This window comes from Lolium perenne, chromosome 3, assembly GCF_019359855.2.
Source record: "Lolium perenne isolate Kyuss_39 chromosome 3, Kyuss_2.0, whole genome shotgun sequence".
Classification (NCBI taxonomy): domain Eukaryota; kingdom Viridiplantae; phylum Streptophyta; class Magnoliopsida; order Poales; family Poaceae; genus Lolium; species Lolium perenne.
In genome coordinates, this window is record NC_067246.2 from 270,794,796 (window position 1) to 270,805,969 (window position 11,174).

The following is an 11,174-nucleotide window of genomic DNA, read 5'->3' on the forward strand; positions in this document are numbered from 1 at the left end:
TACCATTGGGATCAAGTGCAAGATGACATTTAGTAACCATAGGAGTGGCTACACCCTTCATCTCGGTCATCTTGAACCTCTTGAGCATGTCTTGGAGATATTTTGCTTGGTTGATGAAGTTTCCTTCCCTCAATTGCTTGATCTCAAAACCAAGGAATAACTTCATCTCTCCCATCATAGACATCTCAAACCTATCGATCATAAGCTTTGAGAAATCATCATTGAAAGCTTTGTTAGTAGAGCCAAAGATAATATCATCAACATATAATTGGCAAACGAAAAGCTCCCCATTGACCCTCTTAGTAAAAAGAGTGGGATCGATTAGCCCAACATCAAACCCACGGTCTACCAATAATTCTTTAAGGTGCTCATACCAAGCTCTAGGAGCTTGTTTGAGACCATAAAGAGCTTTATCAAGCTTGTAGACATGGTTAGGGAAGTTGAGATCCTCGAACCCCGGGGGTTGCTTAACATAAACCTCTTCATGCAAAGGACCATTAAGAAATGCACTTTTCACATCCATTTGTTGTAACATAAAGTTATGATGCGATGCATAAGCAAGAAGGATACGGATGGACTCAAGGCGAGCCACGGGAGCATAGGTTTCTCCAAAGTCAATTCCCTCAACTTGAGAGAACCCTTGAGCCACCAATATTGCCTTGTTCCTCACAACATTTCCAAACTCATCTTGCTTGTTCTTGAATATCCATTTAGTGCCAATAACATTGCGGCACTCCTTTGGCTTCTTTACTAAGGTCCATACTTTGTTGCGCTTGAAGTTGTTGAGTTCTTCATGCATAGCTTCCAACCAATCCGAATCTTCAAGGGCTTCAAATACTTTCTTGGGTTCCACTAAGGAGATATAGGCATGATGATTGCTAAAGTTAGCCAATTGCCTTCTTGTGGAAACCTTTGCCCTTACATCACCAAGAACCTTATCATGAGTGTGTCCACGAAGTTCAAGGTTCCTATCTCTTCTTGCTAGACGACGGGCCTCGATCTCCTCCTTGGTTCTTCTTGGCCTTGGAGGTATCACTTGATCAACTTGATCATTGGGTCCCCGTCTTGACCTTCAACTTGAGCAACTTCAATTTCTTGAGTGTGCTCAACCTCATGTGCTTTATCTTGGACATCATTTGGTGCGGAACAAGTATCAAATGGATACTCGTCGGAGCCATCATGAATTCTTGGTTGATCTTGACCTTGATCTTGTCCTTGATCTTGTCCTTGATCTTGTCCTCGATCTTGTCCTTGATCTTGCACACAAGAGGGAGGGTTTTGTTCTTGTTCTTGGGTTGGTGCATCATTTGCTTCACTTGATGGGGTTTGTTGATGTTGAGAAGATGAGGGCTCCACCGTGGTAGAGCATAGTCCTTCCCGAGACGCCACACCGTGTCCCTCAACGGGGCGGAAAAATCCCACACCCATTCTTACTATGGCATCTTGAGGTATTTCATCACCTGCACAAACATCAACTTGCCCCACTTGGGAGCCATCATTTTCTTCGAACTTCACACTACAAGATTCGATGATAATCCCGGAGGCTATATCAAAGATTCTATAAGTGTGAGATTCGACACCGTAACCAACAAATATACCCTCCAAAGCTTTAGGAGCAAATTTAGATAAACGAACTCCTTTGATTTTGTAGAAACACTTACACCCGAACACCTTGAAGTATGAGATATTAGGCTTGTTCCTGGTGAGTATTTCATATGGAGTCTTGTTCAAGCCCTTGCGGAGATAGAGCCGGTTGGAGGAGTGACAAGCGGTGGAGATGGCTTCGGCCCAAAAGTTATAGCGGGATTTATACTCCGCCATCATAGACCTTGCCATATCCATAAGAGTCCGGTTCTTCCTCTCCGCAACACCATTTTGTTGAGGGGTGTAAGCAGCGGAATATTGATGTCGAATCCCCTCATCACTAAGAAAATCATTGAGTGTGTAGTTCTTGAACTCGGAGCCGTTGTCACTTCTTATTGCCATAATGAGGAGGTTGTGTTGGCGTTGCACGTCGGTAGCAAAGTCAATGAATATTTTTTGAGTCTCATCTTTCGTCTTGAGAAAGTAGACCCATGTGTATCTTGAGTAGTCATCAACAATCACCAAGCAATGTTTCTTTGTACCAAGACTTGCATGAGTAACGGGACCAAAGAGATCCACATGAAGGAGCTCCAAGATCCTCTTGGAAGAGATGATGGTCTTGCTTGGATGCGGAGAGTCATGCATTTTGCCTTCAACACAAGCCCTACAAACACGATCTTTGGCAAAAGACACACTTTCCATTAGTCCCACAATATGGTTCCCCTTGTGAAGACTTTGCAAAGTTCTCATGTTGACATGGGCTAGGCGGCGATGCCACAACCAACCCACGTCCGCCTTTCTGAATAGGCATATCGCACTTGTCGTGGTGGTCCCCGAAAAGTCCACCACATACAAGTTGTGTTCGCGATACCCAACGAAAGCGACTTTTAGAGTCTTGCTCCACAAGAGGACCACAATATCATTATCAATAAAGACGGCGAAACCCATCTTGCCAAGGGCGGAAACGGAAAGCAAATTGTAACCAAGGGTTTTGACAAGCATGACATCCACAAGAGTAATGTTGTGTGCAACCACAACCTTGCCAAAACCCAATACCTCGGATGTAGAATTATCGCCAAAGGAGACGGTGATATCATTTATGTTGGGCCTCAACTCCTTGACGAGGTTCTTGCCGCCGGTCATATGACTTGTACATCCACTATCAAGTACCCATTTTGAGCCTCCGGCGGCATAGTCCTACATGAGATCAATTCTTGGATTTAGGTACCTATTTCTCAATGGGTCCTCTTTTGTTAGCAACAAGGGTCTTTGGGACCCAAATAGACCAAGCAACATAACCATCATATGGACCAACATATTTAGCATAAACATCACCATAATAATCTTTGAAAAGAACATAGTGAGGGTTATCAATTCCCGCACCATCGTCAATAATGGTTTTGCCCTTTTGGGTTTCACCATTAGTGGTGACCTTCTTTTGTGCGGGCTTGGCTTTTGGCTTGTTTGCCTTTTTAGCCTTGGCATTGAAACCAAGTCCCTCCTTCCCATTGTTTGACCTTTACTTACTCAAAAGATCATCCAAGGAAAGTTTACTTTGGGGAGAGGAGGCCTTAGCAAGTTCATCTTTCAACCTAGCATTTTCCTCAATAATATTTGCATGATCACATCAAGGAGTAGAGGTACTAGGTATGTCATATGAAGCAAGCCTAATTTGAAGTTGCTCATAAGACTCGGAGAGGAGAGAGTATTCACTCTTTGTAATATCCCAGGTAATGGGGTTACAAAAATAGAGGAAACAGATGTGTGCATTGCATTCATGCATAGAAAATCTGGGGAATTTTCGCGCTTTAAAGTAAAACAGTCACAGTAACTAAAGTTTCACTTGACCTTGGTGGAATTGAAGTAGCACATCAAGTCAAGCGCTATAAACCTCAAAGTGACTTTGTCAAAACCTTGTTTTGAGTAGAGATGATTTGATCTAAAAGGTTAGATCAAATAGAACTAATAATCAACACAACATCACTTTACTCAATGATCAACTACTTGATCTTATTAAAGATCACAACAAGATATTCCTTGCCGTAATATATGAACATCCATTTAATTGGAAATCAAGTAACATTAATTGGAGAAACTATTCTTCACTTATCTTTTCCATGTCTTAAACTAATCCTTGATCCTACCATGAACCTCATGGTATTCATTCTACTTTATTCCTGGAAACATAACAAGGAGATCAACTCTAGAAATATATCTTTCTCTATTCCATATTATTATACATCAAACCTAGAGAGGTGAGAGTCCTATTTCATTTATTATGGAAGCAATGACAAACCTAGAGGCAAACCTTGGATATAAATATCCATATGATCAAATCATCATCTTTAAGAGGAACCCTAGGATATTATTCAAGACCTTTCCTAGAGAGAGAACCCATTTATGTTAACCATAGATATTGGTGACTACATCATTATCTTTGGAGAATAACCTTAGGTTAGAATTGAAGTCCTTCCCAAATGAGAGAGAGCATTCATATCAATCCTAGCTTTACCTAATTAAGAATAAAGGACAAACATTGAGCTAAAGTATTAGGTTGTAAACCATTTCCTCTTGGAGTGGTGAGATAACCTCATATCAAATGAAACAAGATTATATCCTAACCTTCACTTGTGAATCACTTGGTGGTCATAAATAGAATCCTATCACATCTATATTCCATTTATTCCTCAAATAAAGAACCTAAGAAAATCTTAGAGTCAAACTCCATACTTTATATGGTGAGAAACAAATCATCCATATAACCAAAGTTAACTATAAAAAGAACCATAACCACTTTAGTTACTTTAATGATAAATTGAGAATAGTAATAGAAGTTAATTAGGAGAAGACAAAACTAACTCTCAAATCCTTAGTAACTAAAGGAGAACCTCAAATATTAAGTAAGTACTCATCTTATCATGGTTAGGGGAAATTAAACCCTAGCACATACAATATGGTGTCAACCATATCTATAACCTAGAATTATGCCTTAAACCTAGCTTGTGTATCACTTGGGTAATCACAACTAAAACCTAAGCCACAATCAAATTCTAAACCATGTGCCATTAGGAAAGTATATTCATAACCCTAGAATTGCTCACTCGTTAAAGCTCATGCTTAAATTTGGAGCTTAAGAATAACCTAGTGCTAAACCATATGATTAAACCATGGTAGTGATCAACCACCTATCATTACAACCAAGACCAAACCATGATGAGAGTAGTACCTACTCTAGTTATTATAAGGGGTGGTTAAACTATAATAATAGTACTAAACCTGGAAGGAGTTCTAGTAGAATTTCCAATTCATTAACACGTAATTATGCAGATAAAATAATGGGCAAGTGACAACATTCTCAAATAGGAGATCAAGTCCTTAGAAATATTTTAGCACATGAAATAATGCCATCAAAATCACTCTCTTATTTGAAATTCATAAATAAATATTACTTTGAAATTGTTTCTTGCAAGATAAAACCACATAAAACTCTACATATCATTAAGTAAGATCAACAATCAATTGGAAAATAATTTGAATATTTCCAAAGACAATATTCAAATTCATGCCTATATGGCTATTTAACTCAAATCCAAATAGTAATTAATAAATCAATGTTTTAGTATCCATATTAAATCTTCTATTACACCACTAAATAAATTGCATTATTTTGGAATAAGTCTTGTATGGTTCAAATAGGAAAGACCTGCAAAATAATAATGAATTCAAATCTAAATTCAAAACAAGAAATAAAAACAGAAATAAGAAATAGAGGAGAAAGACTTTACCTGGTCGGGCAGCCCATGCTGCAGCCCACCAGCACAGCCCGAACGAGCCCAGTAGCAGCCTGCACAGCAGCCCAGCACCCCGGCCCAAGCCGCAGCCCAAACCAGCCCACATAACCCTTCGCGTGGATAAAGACGAGGATACGTCGTCGTCTTCGTCTCCTCCACTGGAGACGCAGGAGCTCGCCACCGTGATGGCTAGAGCCACGTCCCGCGGTCGCCACCGCCGTTGCGGACCGCCAGCACACTTCGGAGACCCTATAAAGCACCGCGGTAGCCTCAATTTCTTCTCGTTTCGTCTCAATCGACCAAAACTCCGAAACCCTAGCTCGCCGGAGACCATCTCGCCCCACCATTTTAGACCACCTCAGAGCCCGCCGTTGAGCTCAGGAGGAGCGCCTCATCGTCCTCATCCCTCTGGTGGAGTTTCGCGTCAAGGGGAGCTCGGGAGGTGACGCAATCGACCATCCCCTTCCGCAGGTTTGCGAGGGGAGCGGCGACCCCCTGGTCGTCTCCGTCTTCAATCGACCCCGACGACCGCATGGGAAGCATCAAGGTGATCTTGCGCTTCTCTGGAGCCTCAAATCGCATCCTAGCTCGCGTCGTAGCTCGCCCACGTCGTTGCTCGTCGGAAACCACCGCGGTTTATGGTCGCCGACAAGGCTCCGGTGGCCATTTCCGAGCGGCGCCACCACGTAGAGGTTCAGCACGCTCACGCGCGTCGTATGCGCTAGTTTGCGCCGCCCCGCATTCGCCTGAGCGTCGAATCCATCCTCTACTGGGCGCCGGTGGTGGCCATGGTTGCCACATCACTGCCACCGTGGCAGCTAACGTGGCTACTGGCCCACCAGTCAGTCCCTGGGTGTAGATTAGCCCGGGTGTCTTTAGCCAATTAGTTTTAAATTCCAAATTTCATTAATAGCTGAAACTTTGCAAATTTATAGGAAATTCATAAAAGCTCAGAAAAATACAAATGAGATATCAAAATTCTTATAAAAGAAAGATCTATCCAATAAAAATAGAAAATGAAATTTATATTTTTAATAAAAATTCAATTATTTAATACTTGTTATTAAAGCCTTATTTATTATTCTAAATTCAATTAAAATTCAATAATTAAAAAAACTTTCCCAAATTAAATAAAACCAGTAAATAAATAAAGAAAACAATAAAACTAATTTTCCCTATTTATTATTTTGTTAAATCATTATTAGAGAGATTTAAACCCTGATTAATAACTACCTTAATTATTAATTCATTAAAAATAATAAAATGTCAAATCCAAGATTAATTTTATTTTAAAGTTATTAATAACTTCAAATTCAAAATGAAGTTATTAATCATAGAACTACATGGTAAATAGTAAACCCTAGTTCCATATGGTAGAAAACTAGGAACTCATCATTTCATGTGTAAACCCAAAACCCTAATTCACTAAGAACCCTAGCTCCACTATTTTATATGTGAACCCTAAATTGTTTCCAAACCTAAAACCCAAGTAACATGTGATCATGTTACTTCATTAGTTATCATAGATTCATATCTAGCAACTAAATACTAGTTCAAATCCACATAAAATATGGGAACCCTATCACTACTAATTGGTATCTCATGTGTTCATCTTCATCAGACCTAAATAATTAAGAAGGGTCAACCAAGTGTAAACCCTAGATCCTATTACTAAAACAATCATCCATAATTAACCTCAATTAGCATCACACCATTGTGATGAACTCTAATGGCAACCATGCCTATTATCTGGCATTACCATAGTCCACTAAACCTCACCAGTACTTCATAATCATGAATCATCCTATTTAGGAAACCACCATCCCTTACTTAGTGGATCAAGTAGCAAAACCTAGACAACCTCAATCCTAATTGTAATACTTCTTATTACTTAAGAAGTATGTTCTTCAAAAGTTATTCTTTTGAAGTGAATTAAGAGTAGCCATCAACCCTGCTTATAATAACCTATAAACCCTAGCTAGCAATCATCAGCAAGATGAATCAACCTTGATAGCAACTATTTATAATAAATTGCTCAAGATGCCTAGGCTTAACTCAACCTTACAAGCCCTTGGTGTTGATGAATCCAACCTTGTTAGGATCCATCTACTACTTACTCCAGAAACCAATTAGAACCATCGAAAACCATAGAACCCCACAAACCTAATTATCATACTTGTTCTTCATTAAAGAACATGTTCTTCAAAAGTTATTCTTTTGAATTATATACTAAATAATCATCAACCATGCATTATAGGACTTAAAATTGACAACTGCTCTTTACTTATTATACAACTACTATTTCCTGGTGTGTATGATTGTTACTATGCATTTTACCACTTGCTTATGATTCTAAAACAACACAACCCTGAATAAGAACCTTGTTTGTGAATCACTCTAAAAGTGCAACACACCCTGAAACAATCATTACAACTCACTAATCCTAAATCATCGGGGTTAGGTCACGCTTAGAACGATTGCATCTCATACTTATGCATTATTGCATTCTTGCCAATCTTTTAAACATCGTCCTTACCGGACGATGATGCTATTTCAAAATTTGGAGTTATTGCGTATCGAAGACCTTGACTGCATAATCTTGCAGTCAAGAAAGGCAAGTTCATCACTTGCTCATGTCATTTGAGTATCTTTATCAAATTACTTGCAAAGTACTATGATTATCACTATTGCATAAAAACCAAAACCACTATTTTCATAACTATGAATATGACTATGTGGTGGGCAATGGAACCATGGATTGTGTTGATATGGTGGAGGTTCCATTGCAAGGGTTATATCCATCTAGGATTAAACAACAAATGTCGTCCAGTGATTCTTGTGCCGCAATACCCGTGTTAACCATAAGATCCGGAGTGGGACGGAGTAGTCAAAAGTGTTTCCACCTCTCGTTCATCAACGGATGCTCATTACCGGGTGCACATGATCTTGCGAGACATGATGCAGGGGTGGGAACCCGTAGAAGTCCCAACGGGAATGAGGTCTATGATGGGTTGCAACTGCCGGCGTAGGAATGTATGGTAGAGCCCTGCATTGACGTCGTGGTCGGAGTCCACCCTGAAATCTATGGGAATAATGGGGCCGGCGTGGACCCAGGGTCGGAGTTTGCAACAAAGGGTGGGTGTTCGAGGTAGCGGAGGAACATGATTGGCTAGACCTTATACCGGGCCTCACACCATAGGAAGTGTGGACGAGCTCGCGACTTGGTTGGCACCAAGGTTAAGATCTCTTATGGGTAAAGCAACACACCTCTGCAGAGTGTAAAGAACCGTGACCTGCCACTCCCTGTTCCGGGATATGGAACTGCGAACGCGGCCGGAAAGGAGCTCCATGAAGTTCTAGTAAACCGGTGAAGGCTGACGGACATAGTTCTTCTGAATAAAAGCAACCTTTTGAAGAAATGATTATGAAAACCTGCATTGGTATTAGAATTTCTGGTCTAATGCCGTAGCTAGTGCATTAAACACCTCTTTCCTATAATGAACTTGTTGAGTACGCTCGTACTCATCCCACTCTTAAATCCCCTGCTTAGATATGGAGGCATCGAAGGAGGATCTACAGTGCAACTCGAAGACCGAGGAGTCAACAACTACTTCAAGATACAGGACCTTGTCAGAGGAGTCAGATACCACATCCATCAAGGAGAAAACCTAGTTTAGCCCTAGAAGGGAACTAGCTTCCTAAACCTAGCTCCTATTTAGCTAGAATCTATTCTTAGCCTCTATAGCTAGTTAAATACTCTACAAATAGAGTTCGTGATAGGATTAGACTACGAGTCGTTCTTCTGGAGTTATCTGCAGTTTTACCTCATTGTAAGGTAGGAGGCTGTGCTGATCTTATGTAATAGAGTCAGTGTTGTAATTCTATAGACATGCCTTGGACCCGCATATGTTTCTGGTGTACCACTCTGAGCGATATAATACTAGTGGAACGTTGTTTCATTGGTGTTATATCAGACTTGCATACTACACCATGCAGTGGTATGCCGGGTCACCACACTCTTCAAGGCTTTGTGAGCCTTGTCTAGTTCATCTAGATCCTTCACAAGTTTCTCACGATCAACACCAAATTTGGCCTTTTCCTTTATAAGCACTTTAGTCTTAGCTCTAGCAAGATCTCTAGCTTTAGTGAGCTTGTTAAGTTTATCTTGAGGTTCTTCGAGATTTTCTAGCCTCTCTTCAAGAGATGCTATAGTTTCTTGACATTCCCCAAGAGCATTTTTAAGAGCATGTATTTCTAGAGAGTCTTCTCTTTCTATTTGGCACTTTTTCTCAAGAGTATCATTTAGTTGAGCTATACGAACCATGAGACTTGAAACATGCTTCTTAGTGTTACCTTGTAGGTTAAGAATGAAATCATCAAACTCTAGCATTTCTTGTTTCACTTTTAGACTAGCAAGATCAACCCCTAGATCATTTGAAATGTTAGGCGTAGAGGGGTTAGGAGATGATACCTCGGAAGATTTAGCCATGAGGCAACTTTCTTCCTCCACATGAAAGACCTCATTGGGAGATTCACTTGTCGATGAAGAGTTAGTAGAGAGGGAGGCAAGGGAAACCAATCCATTTGAGGTTGCATCTTCTTCATCATCAACATCATCATCTCCGGAGGTATACTCTTCTTGAGTTGATAGCACAATTGATGTGTCCAAGGTGGACCTTGCCATGAAGCAATGTGCATTCTTGAATTGAGGATTCTCATTGGGTGAATCAAAGAGAGAGGAAGAGGGAATGTTGGTAGTGGCAATGGCGGCCACTTCTCTTGAGCTTTCCTCTTCATCATCACTAGCACTTTCAATCTCATCGGAAGAGTATTCTTCTTTAGTGACTAGCACAATCCTTGAGGGCCTTTTGCCCTTCTTGTTCTTGTTGTAGAACTTCTTGTTGGGGGGCTTTGAATACTTGCCCTTTGAGTCTTTGCTCTTATCCTTGGGAATGAGCCTTCCACCATGAGACTCCCTATTCTCATAGGGACATTCGGCAATGAAATGGCGCTTGTCATTGCAATTGTAGCAAGATCTTGTTCTTGGGCCCGAGCTTGAGGGACCCCTTGAGTTGTTTCTCTTGATGTTGTCTTCTTTGGCCTTGGATGGGTCAATCCAAAAGGTGTTTGCATGGAATGCCATGTGGTCATGGTAGTGGTGTTCCAATTCTTCCGGATAGGACATGCTCCAAGATGCCCTATAAGATTCTTGAGGAATCACTTCTTCCACGGAGTTGACCACCAAGGCAAGGTTGGACCCTTTTGACATACCAAGAGCACGATTGCGAGAATCATGAGAGTTTTGCTCAAGCACCTTGAGAGCTTGCATCTCGTGCACGTCTTGTTGAGAGGTGAGAGAGGCATAACATTCTCTACCGACAAGAGTCTTGACATCAATAGGCTCAAACGGCATCATGCAATCAATGTACTTTTCCTTGATCCTTGAGTCATCAATGTGAGTGGCACCAACATTCCGGAAGGAACCGGCAACGGTGAGAAGTCTTCCATACATGTCTTCATGATCTTCATCCGGTAGCCTCATGAATCCTTCGGCTTTATTCCGAAGAGCATTATACTTGTTCCTTCTTGTGCTCTCACTTCCAATGCAACTCGCAGCCAAACCATCCTAAGCTTCCTTGGCGGTGGTGAAGTGCCGAACACGAGACAACTCCTTTGTCCCCACACTATTTTGAATCATGTGCAAGGCGGTATTGTTGAGTTGACTATCAACCGCTTCTCTTCTAGTCAACTTGTCGGGGTTGTAAGGCTTGAAGCCTTCCACGATGATTCTCCAAAGTT